Source organism: Ascaphus truei, unplaced genomic scaffold (genome assembly GCF_040206685.1).
Source record: "Ascaphus truei isolate aAscTru1 unplaced genomic scaffold, aAscTru1.hap1 HAP1_SCAFFOLD_473, whole genome shotgun sequence".
NCBI classification, from domain to species: domain Eukaryota; kingdom Metazoa; phylum Chordata; class Amphibia; order Anura; family Ascaphidae; genus Ascaphus; species Ascaphus truei.
The window spans coordinates 52650-71286 of record NW_027456804.1 but is presented as its reverse complement, the minus strand read 5'-3'; the positions used below and the strand labels follow the sequence as shown (position 1 = coordinate 71286).

Sequence of the window (18637 nt, the reverse complement as noted above, 5' to 3'; positions counted from 1 at the left end):
GAGGCCATTTGGAAACTCTGCCCATTTGGTGCAAACCTCGTGCTATGGCGGCGCTACATAGATGACGTTATTTTTATTTGGGATGGGGAACTGGATTTATTAGATCAATTCATTTTGTACCTTAATGACAATAACAGAAATTTGAAACTAATATGCCAATATGATAAAACCACCATTAACTTTTTGGATTTAAATATTAGTATTGTTGATGACCACATTCATACACAAACATTTTTTAAGCCTGTACAGGCCAACAATTATGTTATGGCCAACAGCCATCGCAATCCGCAATGGATTAGGAATATTCCGAAAGGACAATTCATCCGATTTAGGCGCAACTGCTCCAGGTTGGAATCTTTTGTAGAGCAGGCGGATGAACTCAAAAATAAGTTTCTAGATCGGAACTATCCCTTAGACGAACTAGAGAATACTATCTCTTTAGTTCAAGATATGGACAGGAACAAACTCCTGGAATATAAGGACAAAGGGGACAGCCAAGGGAAAAATAATATTTCCTTTATAACACAATATAACGCTATGGCCCCCAAAATAAGGAATATTTTTGCCAAACATTGGCCTATATTGTTACAGGATGCAACTTTGTCACAGATACTAACACCACAGCCATCTATTGTTTTTAAGAAAGCTGGTAACTTTAGGAACAAACTGGCACCTAGTTACCCTTTAAACCAAGGTGAAATAAAAATGAACATCAATCAGGTTAAAAATGGGTTTAAACCATGCAGTAAATGTATAGCCTGTAAGTACAGCTGTTGTAGCACAGAATTTAAATCTAATGTCACCGCCAAAAACTACAAAATCATGTCACATATGTCATGTAAGTCGGAGTTTGTCATTTATATGTTGCAGTGTCCTTGTGGCCTGCAATATGTGGGTCGCACTGGTTGTACGTTTCAAAGACGTATATATGAACATATCTACAACATCAAAAAGGGTTTAACATCACACAGTGTGTCCCACCACTTTTTGGTACATCATGGCAAAAATCCAAAGGGCCTTATCTGTCAACCTATTGAATTGTGTACACCCAATTGGAGAGGTGGTAATAACATTCAACACATCAATAGGAGGGAGGCCTTTTGGATCTATGAACTTAAGACTCTATCCCCATATGGGCTCAATATTGATTTTGAATTGGGCTCCTTTTTAGGTAGATGAAAATGGCTCAAACAAACATTAGTTAAATGCAACCATTACTTAATGGATGACACCTTATCCATTTGACTCTGTACCAGCAGTAGCATACTAAGTGGCTTAAGCAGGTTTGTTTATCCTTTGGCCACAATTTGGCATTTTTGTATATATCAATGCCTATTATGATATTACATCTGGCCTCAATTTTGGGATATATGGTTATCAGTCGATATCTGAATGTTTTTAATGTTGTTTAATGTATTGTATGTGTATTATGTTATGAGACGTAGTGATTTGATATTAATGACATGCAGGCTATACAGCCTAATTGGGCAATGAATTTTTAATTGGTTAGGGTATATGTACATGTCATTCAGTGTCAGTCTTTGTAGCCCCTGAGGAAGTGGAGTAACATCCACGAAACGCGTAGGGTAGGTGACACAGTCACTTTGAGCTTGGTATTGGACTTTTTGGGACACTTGGTCACATTTGAGCCCCATTGCAGCCGTTAGTTCTTGGCATACAGGACGCTTGTACTGTCCCTTTAAGGGCACGTGCACACTCGCGTGCAGGCACGCTGAGACAGCCTGTGTAACCGGAGGAGGAAGTTAGGAGAGCAACCTCACATGGAGGAGAGCTGTGAGCCCCACAAGCAGGCCTCCAACACTGCCACTGTTCCTGTTAACCCCTGGAGGGAGAGTCAGCACGAGAGTCACGGTGCAGCAGGAATTACATCTCTGCAAAGACATCAGCAGCAGCCGGAAGACTCTTTGTTGCATTGTCTGTATTTGCCTTGCTGCTTGTAAGTAGGGCTCTGATTTTTCACATCTAGATGACCAGCGGTGTTCTCATTTGTCCAAACCATTTTATGGCATAGTTCTTTTTATTTAATAAATAGTTTTTATAGTCACTAGGAGTCTCTATGTTATATGTGCAGTGTGTGTATTAGTGTAGACCTGTTTTAACCCTACAGTGTTGCACTATGATCTGTGTCTGTTTGTGTTTTGTCCCCTATATGGCCTGTCAAGCAAGTGTGCTGATCCCCTGAGGAGTACAGGATTATCCAATGAACTTTTGGCGCCAGGTTTTTCTTTGTTTTCACTTTCACTTTCTCTGTCAGTACTGACAGTATTACTAGGCAGCCTTTATATATATATATATATATATATTGCAATTGTCACACTGGTGTTTTAGTCTTTAGCGCTTGTGCACATTTTTTCTTTTTCACATTCACTGCCTCCACTACCCCCAAATTGTCTGACCAGAATAATATGTGCTTGTTCGCTAACTCCTTGGCCCATAGCTCTACCGCTACTACAATGGGGAACAACTCCAGGAAAGCCATGTTCTTAGTTAGCCCCATCTCCACCCAGTCAGCTGGCCATGGCCCCGCACACCACTCCCCTCTAAAGTATGCCCCGAACCCGTGCCCCCCTGATGCGTCAGTGAATAATTGCAGTGCGTCGCTGGTCTCGCCGTCCGTGACCCACAGCCTTCTCCCATTAAACTCCCTGAGAAAACCCCCCCGTATCTCCAGGTCTGCCCTAAGCTCCTTGGTGATTCGGATATGGTGTTGGGGCTTTTTTACCCCCGCAGTGGCCCTTTCCAACCTGCGGTTAAATATCCTGCCCATGGGGATTACTCTGCAGGTGAAGTTTAGCAGACCCAGCAGTGACTGCATTTGTTTCAGGGTCACCTTCCTGGCTTCCTTGACCTGACCTAGGCTCATTCTAAGCTTCCTAACCTTGTCTGCGGGTAAGCGTGATTCCCTCGCAAGCGTGTCAATCTCTATACCGAGGAATGACAGAATTTCTGTTGGGCCCTCAGTTTTCCCCTCTGCTATGGGAACCCCCAATTCCCTCATGATCCCCTTAGTACTCTCCAGCAAACTGTTGCGCTGCAGAGAACCCGGGGGACCCACCAGCAGGAAGTCATCCAGATAGTGCGCAACTGTGCTAGTCCCCGTCTGACTGACTATGCACCAATGCAAGAAAGTACTAAAAGCCTCAAAGTAGGCGCATGAAATGGCGCAACCCATGGGGAGACATTTATCAATGTAGTACACACCCTCAAATTTACACCCTGTGAATCTGAAGCTGCTGGGGGCCAAAGGTAACAGCCGGAAGGCTGATTCTATGTTGATTTTTGCCAATAGTGCTCCCTCCCCACATGTTTTAATTATCCCTATGGCGGTGTCAAATGATTGGTATTGTACCCGGCATAGCTCCGGGTCTATGGCATCATTCACAGACCCCTCCCTTGGGTATGACAGGTGTTGTATTAGCCTGAATTTGCCCGGGTCCTTTTTTGGCACTACACCCAGCGGGGAAATAATTAACTGGGCGATAGGGGGGGGATGCGAATGGGCCCGCCATACGCCCCAATTTTATCTCTTTCTCTATTTTTGATTTAACTATGTGTCTGTGTGTTGCAGCGGATTTCAAGTTCCGGCTAACACCCCTAGCTTGTACCACCCCCCCGCCACACTGGTATGTGAAACCCCTTTCTAAATCCCCCTTCCAGGAACCTTGCTTTCTCCCGGTCGGGGTACCCCCTTAACCAATAGCTCAGCCCGCTAAGGCTGAACGGTGTTGGGCAAATAAACAAAATATTCAGTGCGCAGCTGCTAATATCTACTGTGTAGTTAACCCAATAAAACACCACCTGGTGAAGTGAATAAACAAATATACAAGCAACCTCTATATATCTGGCGTCTGCAGCTGAAGTAATAGGGGTAGAGGAACCCTTATAGCAACTGAAAAAAAAGAACAAAAGCGCAAACGCACATAGTGAAGTATGCAAAGTAAATATATATATATTTTAGGGTAAGATATCTGCGTACATCAGATTAAAAGGTTACCAGCAATTCATGTACATAGACATGGGTGATTAGAGGTAGTACATCTGCCGCCAACCATCTGGGGATTTTCTTTACTGCATCAAGGCACACCCCACAGTTGAAGAAAGGCCTCCGTTTACGTCCGTCTTTGGGTTGAAGGAGTCTTGAATAGAACCTTGCTTAGGGGAGGCTTCGTTCTGCTCTCCCCGGCTCCTTACTCGGCGCCGTCAGCGATGGAGGTTAGCAGCTTCTCGGGCAAGCTGTTACTTCAAATGTCCCGTATTTCCTATGCGTTCGGCCGCAAAGTGAAGACGGCCGTAAAGTGTGGATGGTTTACCGCACTGTTCACAATCGCGGGTAAATGTCTATAGGAATCGGCTCCACGTAGTAACAGAAGAGTCAGCTAGTACACAGATCAATTATAAAAGTGATAATTCGGGCTAAAATTTATCCAACGCGTTTCGAAGCGCAAGCTTCTTCATCAGGGATATTAATACATTGAATAAATGGGAAATATATACCCTAATACCACATCTGATTGGTTAATGCTATAATTAGGCTAAACCTATCAGGTGAACAGCAGGGTGACTCCCACATGTGTGGGTTTAAGTAGGTCATTAGGACTTACATGTCAACACTGAGTTTAACCCCATCTGGTGTGGTCAGGGTATAAGTACATAAATCAAAAAATAAGCTTTATTTACCAGGGCACAACATTATATAAGCAACCTAAATCATACATTTAATTGAGTTAAAAATATAAAAATATATATATTTGTATTAGGATTTCTGAAATAAAACAGACAATCAGTTAGTCACATATACATAACAGTACAATTATGCTTATACCTTTAACTAGTAAGAATCAATGTATCAGGCAAGACATATAGGAAATTATAAAATTAGATATCTAATTTCCGAAACAAACATGTTTATTAATAAAGACACCATAGGTCTATATTTTCGTTAAGGCCATTTGGACCCAATGTTTCTAACTTTTGTATCCAGTATGTTTCTTGGATTGAAACATCTTTTAGCCTATCACCTCCTCGTCTGCTCCGAGGTATAAACTTTATCCCCTTATACGTGAGGGATGAGGGGTCCTTATTGTGATGGGTAGCGTAGTGTCTACTTACACTGTGAGTCTGTAGAGCATTCCTAATGTTTCTCACATGCTCTTGTATGCGGAGTTTAAGACTACGTTTAGTGCGGCCCACGTATTGCAAGCCGCACGGACATTCTAATAAATAAACTACAAAATTAGTATTGCAGTTTATAAAATCAGTAATATTAAACACTTTATTTGTCTTGTTGGACTTAAACGTATTAGTCACTGGATGAAGGAACTTGCAGGTACAGCATTTTCCACACGAATAGTTACCCAGTGGTTTATTGCTTAGCCAAGAATGGCCTGAATTATGTTCTCCATTTGGTGATGATGATGATGAGGACTCTGTTGACTGCTTTGTCAATTATCTTAACACCAATGACCTCAACCTGGTCTTTACTCACGTCACGCACACAGAGAGTGTCACCTATCTTGATTTAAATCTAATGGCATCAGAGGAAGGAGTCAAAACAACAACCCACTTTAAAAAGGTTGACACCAACAATTTACTATTGGCCTCCAGTAACCATAAAAGATCTTGGATTACTAATATACCGGGAGGCCAATTCATGAGAGTTAGAAGGAATTGCAGTAATGAGGCTGACTTTGAGCAACAAGCTCAATTTCTCTTCTTAAGATTTATGGAACGGGGATATGACTATAAACATCTAACAATGGAACTAGATAAAGTTAGGAAACTAGATCGTCAAAAGATGCTGTTACCGAAAAGTAAGAAAATATTAGAGACTAATGGAGATAAAATTACAGTTCCCTTTATCACTAATTTCAACTCTATGCATAGACAGATAGAGGGGGTAATCAAAAAACACTGGGGAATTATAGCCACAGATCCAATCCTAAGTGGCCATATCAGTTCATCCCCCAGGTTTATTTACAGGAAGGCTCGTAGCCTGAAGGATGCGCTGGCACCAAGTGATATTGAAAAATGGAGAACATAATTCAGGCCATTCTTGGCTAAGCAATAAACCACTGGGTAACTATTCGTGTGGAAAATGCTGTACCTGCAAGTTCCTTCATCCAGTGACTAATACGTTTAAGTCCAACAAGACAAATAAAGTGTTTAATATTACTGATTTTATAAACTGCAATACTAATTTTGTAGTTTATTTATTAGAATGTCCGTGCGGCTTGCAATACGTGGGCCGCACTAAACGTAGTCTTAAACTCCGCATACAAGAGCATGTGAGAAACATTAGGAATGCTCTACAGACTCACAGTGTAAGTAGACACTACGCTACCCATCACAATAAGGACCCCTCATCCCTCACGTATAAGGGGATAAAGTTTATACCTCGGAGCAGACGAGGAGGTGATAGGCTAAAAGATGTTTCAATCCAAGAAACATACTGGATACAAAAGTTAGAAACATTGGGTCCAAATGGCCTTAACGAAAATATAGACCTATGGTGTCTTTATTAATAAACATGTTTGTTTCGGAAATTAGATATCTAATTTTATAATTTCCTATATGTCTTGCCTGATACATTGATTCTTACTAGTTAAAGGTATAAGCATAATTGTACTGTTATGTATATGTGACTAACTGATTGTCTGTTTTATTTCAGAAATCCTAATACAAATATATATATTTTTATATTTTTAACTCAATTAAATGTATGATTTAGGTTGCTTATATAATGTTGTGCCCTGGTAAATAAAGCTTATTTTTTGATTTATGTACTTATACCCTGACCACACCAGATGGGGTTAAACTCAGTGTTGACATGTAAGTCCTAATGACCTACTTAAACCCACACATGTGGGAGTCACCCTGCTGTTCACCTGATAGGTTTAGCCTAATTATAGCATTAACCAATCAGATGTGGTATTAGGGTATATATTTCCCATTTATTCAATGTATTAATATCCCTGATGAAGAAGCTTGCGCTTCGAAACGCGTTGGATAAATTTTAGCCCGAATTATCACTTTTATAATTGATCTGTGTACTAGCTGACTCTTCTGTTACTACGTGGAGCCGATTCCTATAGACATTTACCCGCGATTGTGAACAGTGCGGTAAACCATCCACACTTTACGGCCGTCTTCACTTTGCGGCCGAACGCATAGGAAATACGGGACATTTGAAGTAACAGCTTGCCCGAGAAGCTGCTAACCTCCATCGCTGACGGCGCCGAGTAAGGAGCCGGGGAGAGCAGAACGAAGCCTCCCCTAAGCAAGGTTCTATTCAAGACTCCTTCAACCCAAAGACGGACGTAAACGGAGGCCTTTCTTCAACTGTGGGGTGTGCCTTGATGCAGTAAAGAAAATCCCCAGATGGTTGGCGGCAGATGTACTACCTCTAATCACCCATGTCTATGTACATGAATTGCTGGTAACCTTTTAATCTGATGTACGCAGATATCTTACCCTAAAATATATATATATTTACTTTGCATACTTCACTATGTGCGTTTGCGCTTTTGTTCTTTTTTTTCAGTGAACGGTGTTGGGGCCTGTGGTTAGGTGCCTCCCTTCCTCTCCCCTGGCTGTGGTTGCCCCGGGCTTTGAAGCATTTCTTAACGGGGTGGCTACCACCGCACTGGCTACACATGTTTGAACTTGCAACTCCCCCCCCCCCCCGTCTGCAGTATTTATCGTTAAACGCCCAGCACTCCCCGTTGCTGCCTCTGCTTGCTGAATGACTCCCGGGCCGACCGCCAGGCCCCTTGCGAAAGGGCGCGTTACACCCCTGGCTCGTGTTTCCCACTAGCTTCATCCACAATTCCATGTTCCTCTTCCCCAGACTCAACCGTCTATCTCCCTGCCACCTGTGCCTGAACTGCTCATCATAATCTCGCCACGCTGCCCCCCCGTGTTCGTCATGTATGTTCTGTATCACACTCATGTATTTCATCACATTATGCAATTCCTTGGGATGTTTTGAAAGGAAAGAGTCCCCGAATACAATGAAACCCATAATCCAGTTCGCATTATTCCTCACTACCTGCCCTTTTCCGCCCGCCTCTCGCGCACGTTTCCTCTCTGCTCGCCCCTTTACAGACAGCTTAAACATATCCACATACTTCCTGTTACCTATGTCTCTCTGTGTTCTCCTGGGCAGGTGTGTGTAAAGGGAGCTAGTTTCGACTGCAAATGAATCCTCACCGCTGTGGGTGGAAGCCGCCCCTTTGTCTTTGCGCGCTTTGCGTTTTCCCTTATCCGTCCTACTCAGCTTGGACGAATTAAAGTTTTATTATTTTCATTTTAACCCTCTCCTACTGACCTAATATACCATGTAGCAGAACTATATATGTTATTATGCCACACACTAAACTATATACTAGGCAAGGAGTGAAATAGAGACAGCATGGGGAGAGAGAGAGAGAACAGCATGGGGAGAGAGAGAGAACAGCATGGGAAGAGAGAGAGAAAGCTTGGGGGGAGAGAGACACAGAGCATGGGGGGATAGAGATGTGTGTATGCTGCCTGTGTGTGTCCTGTGTGCAGGGCCTCTTGTCCTGGGCCCAATGCGTAATGGGAAAGGTGCCAGACCCCTGTCAGCAAAAACTAATCTGTCCTGATCCGCAGAGGTGGCCCGTTGGAAGGTGTCCGTTGAGATGCCTGTCCAGGCAGCATGCTGCAGACTGGTAGAAGGGAAGTTTCCGACAGGCACCTCCATGGCCACCTATCAGCAGTCAACTCGGCAGGCCCCCTCCACAGGCCTCAAACCTCCAGGGGGCGCTCTCACAATCTCTCCTCTTCCAGTGTCCCTATCACCCTCTCTCTCACACTCCTCTCTCCCCCCTCTCTCTCACACTCCTCCCTCCCCCCTCTCTCTCACTCCTCTCTCACACCTCTCTCTCCCCCCCCCCTCTCTCTCACTCCTCTCTCCCCATGGTATGGGGGGAGATAGTATGGAGGGATATGGGGGGGAGAGAGGATGGAGGTATATGGGGGAGGGGGGTGAGCGAATGGAGGGATGTACGTCCTGTGTGTGTCCTGCGTGTATCCTGTGTGTCCTGAGTGTGTTCTCTGGGTGTCGTGTGTGTGTGTGTGTGTGTGTGTGTGTGTGTGTGTGTGTGTGTGTGTGTGTGTGTGTGTGTGTGTGTGTGTGTGTGTGTGTGTGTGTGTGCGTCTGGAGTCTTCTCTTAAAAGCAGCTGCAGAAGACTCCAGACGTTTGAATTCTCCCGCAGATTCTCTCCCAGCGCGTCACAGTCCAGTTCCACCAGATGTGGCTAGACGCGAGAGGGAAGTGACGTCAGACGCCACCGCCGGCGGCACGACTGGCTATAGAGGAGGATCGGGAGAAAACATCACAGCGAGCTCAAGCAATTGATCGCAAAAGATACCTTTATGTGTACAATCTGTTTGTACAAATTGTGAGTACATGTCTTAACCTCTTACCATACATATACCCTGTTTTTTGCAACCTGCACCATCGGGCTTTTTCTGCTTTCTGTTCACATATACCGCACTGGGATTTGAGTATTATCATCTCTGGAACAGTCTACCTGCGTGAGAACCGAATGGGGCTAACGTATACCTAAAAGAAACACCAATTATTTCTTTACCACCTGACTGAGTCAGACAACAGTGAATTATCTTTATTGTTGCTGTAAGTAGGTTCTCCCTTAGAGCCAAGATTCACATCAAGTCAATATTTAATCACAATACTGCACAATTATTGTTTTGTATGTTTTTTCATTCACATGATGTGTCCCTGATTGGATCGCTCCCTTTCCACAACAAACCATTACATGTAGCTTATGACATATATAGCATATTATTATAGGCTACAGGTACATATGTCTTAGTACAGCTTAGAGTATACTGTTAGACTGTTAGCTATTTTTTGCCTTAGGTATAATATCAGGTCATTAGAATTGCTGAGAAGTGGCAAGGATGTAGTGTTGAAACATTTCGTTGGTACACAGGGACTTACGCATAAAAGCAGAAGTGGATCAAGTAAACACGCTGTGGTCAAACTGTAAATGCTAGTAACACACGTCAGTAGCCACAGAAGATTGTCACATATCACACGTCCGTCACGTACGCAGTAAACAATAGACACAATATAAGTCAGCGTGACACCTTATTGATTAGAACTGAAGTGGGAAACCACACTGAGACGAGACCTAGCTGAGACTGGCGTGACCTACTGTATCATAATATCTTTGGGTTCGTGAGTATGACAGGCATACTAACTAAATAATCTCTGCATAGTTAGAAATGGATTGTTACTGTTAGCTGTTAGCTCATAAAGTTAGCTTGTTATCTTTGCAATTTTGCTTGTGATATTTCTGGTTATTTTTGTTGTAATACAATAAACAACAAGCCTTATCTTATACAAACTCTGAGTGACCTTTCTTTATAATAATCTCACATTACCCTTGCATCTCAGGGTGCGAATCCGAGAGTCTACAAGTAAAATATCGCGATTTGTGTTTCTGCTTAGTGCAGGATATAACTTATCACGAGGCATTACTTGGGAGAAGAAAGTTTGGCATCGAGCCCAGGTTATTTAAGGACATGTACTTATAGTTACAGATTCCGCATGCTTAGCACGGTCAGCACTGCAGGATCTCCCAATATGGAAATCAAATGGATTTTTGAATGCCAAAAGAAAACCACTAACGCACATTGCTAAGTGGAAGGCCATTGCGGCCTATTTTGATCAAAAGCCTGATATTGAAATTGTACATGAGCCAGCGCATAGAACGCTTGGTTCTTCGGTTCATACTATGGGTAACCAGTTTGCAGACAGTCTCGCACCAACTGTAAGTCAAAAATTTGCCGTTAACAAAGTGTTGACAAGGGCAAAGTCAAAGTCAGCCAGTCTCGATGCAGAGTTGTATGCTTGTCTGGATACTACCAGGCCTAATCCACCTGGTTATCCTAAAAAATACTCATTTAAACAGGTCGACAATACTTGCATGGTTGTAATTGATACTAATGAATTCATTGTTCCCCCTGTAGCAAGCAGAATGCAGATAGCTACGCAAGCACATGACAGTGTGGGACACCCTCACTTAGGGAGAGAAAGCGTTTTGTTGACACTGAAACACAAATATTGGTGGCCGAATATGAGAAAAACGGTTAAGTCAGTTTTAAGAACTGTAAACCATGTCAGTTGGTAAACAGTCCTAATCATCAGACACCACCATTTATTATTAATGCAGTACCGAGCAAGCCGTTTGATTTAATATATTTAGATCATATTGGACCATTACCTACATCACATTCCTACAAACATGTTTTGGTTTGTGTTGATGCTTGTACAAGGTTTACGTGGTTATACCCCGTTCGTAGTACGACAGCTAGCTCTACGATTAATTGTCTCAACTCCTTAGTAAGCGTAGCTAAGCCCAAGGCCTTTCATTCCGATGGTGGACCTGCTTTCACAGCAACAGAAACCAAGGAATGGGCCGCAATATTAGGTATTGAGTGGGCCTACAGCTCGCCGTCCAATCCTCAATCGTCAGGAATGGTCGAACGCCGAAATTACGAGGTGAAACGACTTTTAACCAAAATGCTATCTAATCGTCCTACACAGTGGTACCCACTTTTGGTTACGGTCCAAATTGGTCTAAATAATAATCCTAACACAACAACTGGTAAAACACCACATGAACTGTTATATGGTACTCCTATGAATACACAGTTTAATGATGATTCTATTTCTGTCCCAGGGAGACTCGAACAAATATTAATTGTACAAGAATTGAGGGATTCTTTTTCCCATACAGCCCACACACCACGTAATCCTAAAGCTTGGACGCCGCAGATTGGACATTTGGTCCAGGAGACAGTTGCTAAGGTAAAGCCGTTGCGGCCTAAGTGGAAGAAACCAACCACGATACTGAAAAAGTTAAACGAGCGTACCTTTGTTATCCAAGATACTAAAGGCAAAGGAAGGACTGTGAGTATAGACAATCTTAAACCCACAGCTCACTGCAGTGAAAAAACTGTAAAAGATGGAGGAGACACCATATCTAGCACAGACTTCGATGGAGCTGCAGTCTCTCGGAGCACAGACTGCACGACCACAGGATGTGGAAACTAATCACACAGGTGAGGTCCAACAAGCTGAAGCTGACTTCCCTGACCGTGACCAAAGACATACATATGTGTTACCTGCCATACCCGATCAACGCAATATTTACCGGAAGACCTATCAAACAATGGCTAAGGTAATCACGAAGAAAAGACTGTTTAAGACTATTTTGTGTCTCTCAATCTGTTTTGCTTTTCTAGCAATATCCGCCAGCGTTATTTTCAGGTTACAGTGGCATTTTGTGACTAAACAAGAAGGCGAGATCATCAACTGGCAACGTACAGCTGCACACGGTATTACCACACCAGACTCCAGAACCATGAAACGAGGACTTCACTACGATTTGAAACCGGTGGAGGTACAGTCGGTGGGTATACCTCAAGGTGTGTATTGGAAGCCGTTTCCTAAACCTATCATCCAGAAACGAAAGACTTTGGGGATTTCACAGGTTGTGCTGTTTGATTCAACTGTGCTAGCTAAAGAGGCTGGTATAACTACGCCAGAAGGAAGGAAGCTGGTGACACAATATCTGAATGCCCAGATGCAACAGCTACAATCTACGAGCCTGAAATATGATCTACCCCTGCATGACCATTGGAAGCAGCAAAGCTACCGTGAACAATGTTGTTATGCTGAATTTGGACATTGCTATTTCATTGACTTTCAAGGAACACGTAAATGGCCAACGAAGGAGCTGAAAGTTATTCATTGCCCTCGGCCTGGTGTAACCATGTATATATATTATACCATATAAGGTATAAGCAATACCCTATTTTCTATCTAAATACAGAATACTCAGAAAGGATTTGTTCCCAACGGACAGACTGATCCAAGAGTGGCATTCTGGGAAGGTGCTGAAGAAGAAGAGTACAGAATACCTGTAGGGGTAAGAGCCTATAATTCTGCTGTTTTTTGCTCTGACAGTATTTACTCAGAATGGTGGGACCCATCATCAACCGCTGATGAACTGTTACTCAAACTTCAAGATGTGATGGAAGATGCGAAAACTGGACAGCTACAGACAGCAGCACTTCCGAAAGAATGGAATATAAAAGGTGATGGTATGTTGTTTCGTGAACCTACAGCATGGGACACTTGCACTCAACCACGCTTTGCAACATTTACCAATACTACATACTACAGCCATTCATGTAAAGGTTTCAAGAATGCATGTGGTATCACATTGCAGAGATTAATCAATGAAGGAATCTGTGATAAAGACAATACAGTATTCAATTACGGGTGTACACCCTGTTCTTTTTATTACAATCTCACGGAAGGCTATTTTAAATGGCAACCGAAAATGATTGATCAAGGATTTTTACATTTTTCTGAGTTACGAGGCTTTTGGTGTGTGGAGCGAATAATGATTATGAAACCTAATTATAAAGTCTACTCCCTGTTCCAGAAATGTCTCAATGATAGTTTACATATTAATGTAGACACGGTAATCAGGGCAATGAGCGATTTGATGAATGTACAAATAGCTCCAGATGATAAACCCTGTGAATATGACACATGCACCACACATAATATTGTTAACATGCCCTACTCAGAGGCAATGTGGGGTACAAATGCGACAATTAATACCATAGTGTATTATGAAAATGATACATATTTCATGAATGAATGTAAGGTTTCAAGTAAATCATCTACAAGGAAATTGCTTACAAACGATGATATTCTTATAACCACAGGACACCTGCTGAGTGATTCTGTTTCTGTTATACTGTAAGCCAAATCTCTGACTCAAATGATGAAGAATTAAGGAGAAGTATTTTGGTGTTAAGGGATCATCTGATAACATTTGCTTCATACACAATTTCAGACATTACTGTACAGTGTTATCTGAGGAAATCAAAGCTTTGGTTATTCTTAATCACATCACTTCTATAAGGTTAATATTGCAAAGTCAAAAGGTTGACATATCACTTTTAAATCTCACTTGGATCACACAGAATCTCAATTTAAGTCCGAAAGAATCTGAGATCCTAGCATATGTTTCACAAACCACAGTTTATGACATACGAGAAAGAAACCACAGACGGGTTCATAACCCCGATGACTCTTTATGGGAAGTTTTTCTATACTACGAATTATTTATTCCAGGAGATGTTTATACAACAAATTGGGAACTGCTTAATTTTGGACACTTAACACACACAGGTTCTTATTTGCAAGGGTGCAGGTTGCTCAACCATTTCAATACATGTCTGTGAAATGTGATCGTGAATTTTTCATCAGCACTATACGATGTGTTGATAAAGGTTATTTAGTATGTGACGACATCATACAGCACATACCTTGCAATGATCAAATGCAAGGTAGCAACTGCCCAATAACCGCAACACCAATTCAAACTCCTTTTACATTAATTCACAGTCTAGATAATGGGAGTTACATACAGTAGTATTGTCTACAGAAGAGGATTGCGATATACCTCCTTTTCAGGCATCACTTGTCACAGTTAATAAGAGTATACAGTGTTTTGGTACTACCTTTATTCCACCTCTGTTACATAAGACACTTACATCTGCCGTACATTTCCAGGTACCAATTATCACACTGAGACTTCCTCACATGACAGCCTATTTGGCACATTTAAAGAAAATGAAGATAACTATAGGGTTCACACATGATATGGTACATACACTCCTACAGAGAGCTCACAGTGAATTACTACGTGTTGATTTACACCGGGTGATTTTCCCCAGTGGTTAACTACACTAGGTGAATCACTGAAAACTTTTTGCCAATGACAGGTAATTTTTTGTCAAAAATAGGCACCAGCCTACAAACTACTGGTAAAGGTATTTTTAGTGGACTAGGAAATGCGTTTGGAATCCTAGGGTATTTGAAACCACTATTGTTTTTTATTTTAGGGCTAATAATCCTTGTTATTTTACTTCGTGTTTTCTCTTTTCTTCCGAAGATGAAGAGGCAATCAGCTTAATCGCATTTTGACTTCTAGCATATATTCTTATATTTTTACATAGATACTAATATACTGTTTTAAGCACACAGGTCAAATCTAACCTGCTGCAGCATTCTTTGTTGCAAGGACACAGACGACAAAAAAGATGCTTCACAAATTTTGCGTTTACCACGGTCCTATCAAACCTCCATGAGAATGTACTTGGATGAACTTGTTTTGCCACATCGAAAGCCCCGCAAAGTGCATGCAGTTCACGATTCGATGAGAGACTTTATGTATCAGGACTCTCTTGTTTCCTCAGGACCGTTTTCAATTTTAACACCTAATGGGACATTGCTTCCGCGTAGCTTGCTAATGTTATGTCATTTTTCGCAAGTGAAATCTTTACTGTCTTTTGGTGATCAACCCAACTTCAAATGTAGAGACGTTCAACGTCAAATATTTCAAATGTCTTTTTATACAATTGAAGAAGGTCATATCAGCATTGTTAGCCACGGGTCATATAATTGTACCACGTTGTTTGCGTGTTCTGGTAATAAACATCAAAATTGTTTTGGGGCATGGTGGAACACTACTATGTTGAGTATGTATGAACGACAAAATCAACCTGCTTTGCAATTGGGTGATTTTTACAAATTGACACCTTCCCATCGTGGGATCACTTGTGCACATACTGCACCGACACACTTTATTCGAGCAAATACCCAGTATGTACCTGGCAGATACCTGGAATGCGCCGCTCCTCACCTCTGACAAGCCCCGTTGCGTTTGCCTTCCCAGCCTGGGTTCATGCCTGGCTGACGGGCGGCTAATCTGTTAAATGATAATGATTAGGATTTAATAGGCTGCAATGCTTCGCGTGTCTACCAGATGGCATAAATTCATGAATTGTAATGCAGTATATATATATATATATACTGTGCAGTATTGCAGCCAGCGGGAATAAAATGCTTCAATCCCTGCTTGGAAAATACCTCAATGCACTCGGGCAGAAAACAGTCACAAACCTCAATACACCCGGGTATACCCGAATTCGTCGGACTAGCCGAGCTCGAATAAAGTGTGTCGCCAGTGTATGCGCAGTTGTGGGTGTTTTGGCGTTCCATCACAAACTCCTGTAGGTTCAAGCTCATCAACATCAGAGAGCAGTGACACTGTCATATAAAAGTACACATAATTAATATTTTCTGCTTTGTTAGTTTCTTTGCATTAGCAAAAATATGATAATTATGTGTAGGAGACGGTGTTATGGATTACAGGTAGCAGAAGGTGCATATATAGCATAATTATATGTCTTAGTACAGCTTGGGGCATACTGTCACAATATTAACTACTTTTTCTTGCTTTGGGAATAATTCCAGTTACCAGAAATTTGCAGAAAGAATTTCTTTGATATGTTAGGAAATAGCCAGGATGTGTTATTGTAACATATGTCATTAAGAGGCAGGTATTTAGCAGAAAGGACAAGTTAGTTGAACTGTAGGCATCCTGCAATACCAGTAAGTTAGAAGTTATTTCACACATACACAACGTACGACACGAACGATAAACGGACAATAAAAGGTTAGCATAGTGCCATGTTAGATAGAACCGAGTGGCAAGCCACATTGAGACGAGACCTACTGAGACTGGCGGGACATATCATAATACCTTTGTGTTCGTGAGTATGACAGGCATACTAAGTAAATAATCTCTGCATAGGTAGATATGGATTGTTGGCTTATTTTTGCTATTTTGCTTATCATGTTTTCTTGTTATTTTGTTGTATTACAATAAACAACAACCTTATCTTATACAAACTCTGAGCAACCTATCTTTATAATAATCTCAAAATACCCTAACATAAAAAAAGGGTGTGTTTTCGGCAGGTGAAAAATTGGCGTGAATGCTTCTGCTTAGTGCAGAAAATAACTTACCACCAGACGTGACCTGGGAGAAGAGGGTATGGCCTTTTGACCGCATATTACTAAACTTTAATATCTCCTAGATCGGTGTATATTACGATAGTATTTTATAATAGCCATACTGTAAACATTTAACATTGTGCTAATGTATATACTTACATTTATTAATTAACCGAGGTTGTCAGAATTATACCAGGTTTATTTTGCCGTACAATTTTGAAGTACGTAGTTTTAAACTAATTTCTTTTTAACACAGATACAAATAATTTTAGTACTGTACACACTGTACCATTTACGTTCATTATGGACATTACTACTGCTGCTCCACTTCTTTATCACCTGTTTGCAGCAATATACCCAAATTAAAAATGTTATGGATGCTTACCACGCACTTTGAATAAAATTGTTAGTAGTTAGACGCGCTCACACAAATAACTCCAAATATTCAATTTGTGACACTTAGTACATCAATCCCAGAGAGGAAAGATTCTCCTGTTATAGGCACAACTTTTGATACATCTGAGAAAGTTGAGAATATAATGCAAGGAGGGGGGGGGGGTCTGACGTAAACAGCACTAGGATCTGAGCAGCCATTTTAGTCAGCATCCATCTTAGGTGCCTGATCTTATCATCTATTTTGATTGTCTGTATGAAAGTTGGAGTGGAAGTTTAGTTTAAAGACACATTTTTTTCTTTTTATTTGCTCCTGGAGGATAAGCTTTAAACGTATCCAATGTTTACTTATTTTATTGATAAACTACTAAAATGCCCCTTCTTTTTTTGCTCACCAAACACCTGCACCTGTGTAAGCAAGTGAATGGTGTATCCAACATATCCAACATATCCAACATATCCAACATATCCTACATATCCTACATATCCAACATATCCAACATATCCTACATATCCTACATATCCAACATATCCAACATTTCCAATGTTTACTTATTTTATTGATAAGCTACTAAAATGCCCCTTCTTTTTTTGCTCACCTAACACCTGCATTTTAACACGCTTATAGAATTGATGGGTGAGGGGCTTACAGATTGTGTGGCTTACGGGCATGCACAAAGTAATAACTATCAGAATCAGAAATGTTCAAAGCTGACCGGTCTTCACGTGGAAGTACTGCTGCGACACACTTTATTCGAGCAAATTACCAGTTTGTACCTGGCACATACCTGGAATGCGCCGCTCCTCACCTCTGGCATGCCGCGTTGCATTTGCCTTCCCAGCCACGGTTCATGCCTGGCTGACGGGCGGCTGATCTGTTAAATGATAATGATCAGGATTTAATAGGCTGCAATGCATCGCGTGTCCACCAGATGGCATAAATTCATGAATTGTAATGCAGTATATATACTGTATATATATATATACTGCATAACAACAACCCCTATAACCCCTAACATACACATACTGTACAGTACTGTATATGCACATAAATGATACTACAGTATGGGCCGGCGGGGGCGAGATGTGTTTGCAGCAGAGCGAGATCCGCTGCTCTCTCTCTGCGCAAACATCGGCACATTAAAAATTATTTTAAATACATTTTTATTTATAGTGTAGATGTGCAGGGGGTCTCGGGAGCTGAACCGCGTTGGTTTCAGGTCCGGGGACCCCCTGCTTCCCGAGATACAGACCCCTTTATGAGGTGCCGGTATCCCTCTGCGTTT

General features: G+C 41.7%; 1 long non-coding RNA gene across 1 annotated transcript in view; it reads left to right on the top strand.

The window, feature by feature from the left end:
* Positions 1–16829, top strand: part of LOC142484936 (uncharacterized) — a 66252-nt gene extending 49423 nt beyond the window's left edge. The window contains exon 3 of the long non-coding RNA XR_012798308.1: positions 9259–16829. This is a non-coding gene — a long non-coding RNA (uncharacterized LOC142484936). The remainder of the gene's footprint in view (positions 1–9258) is intronic.
* Positions 16830–18637: the final 1808 nt, after the last annotated feature.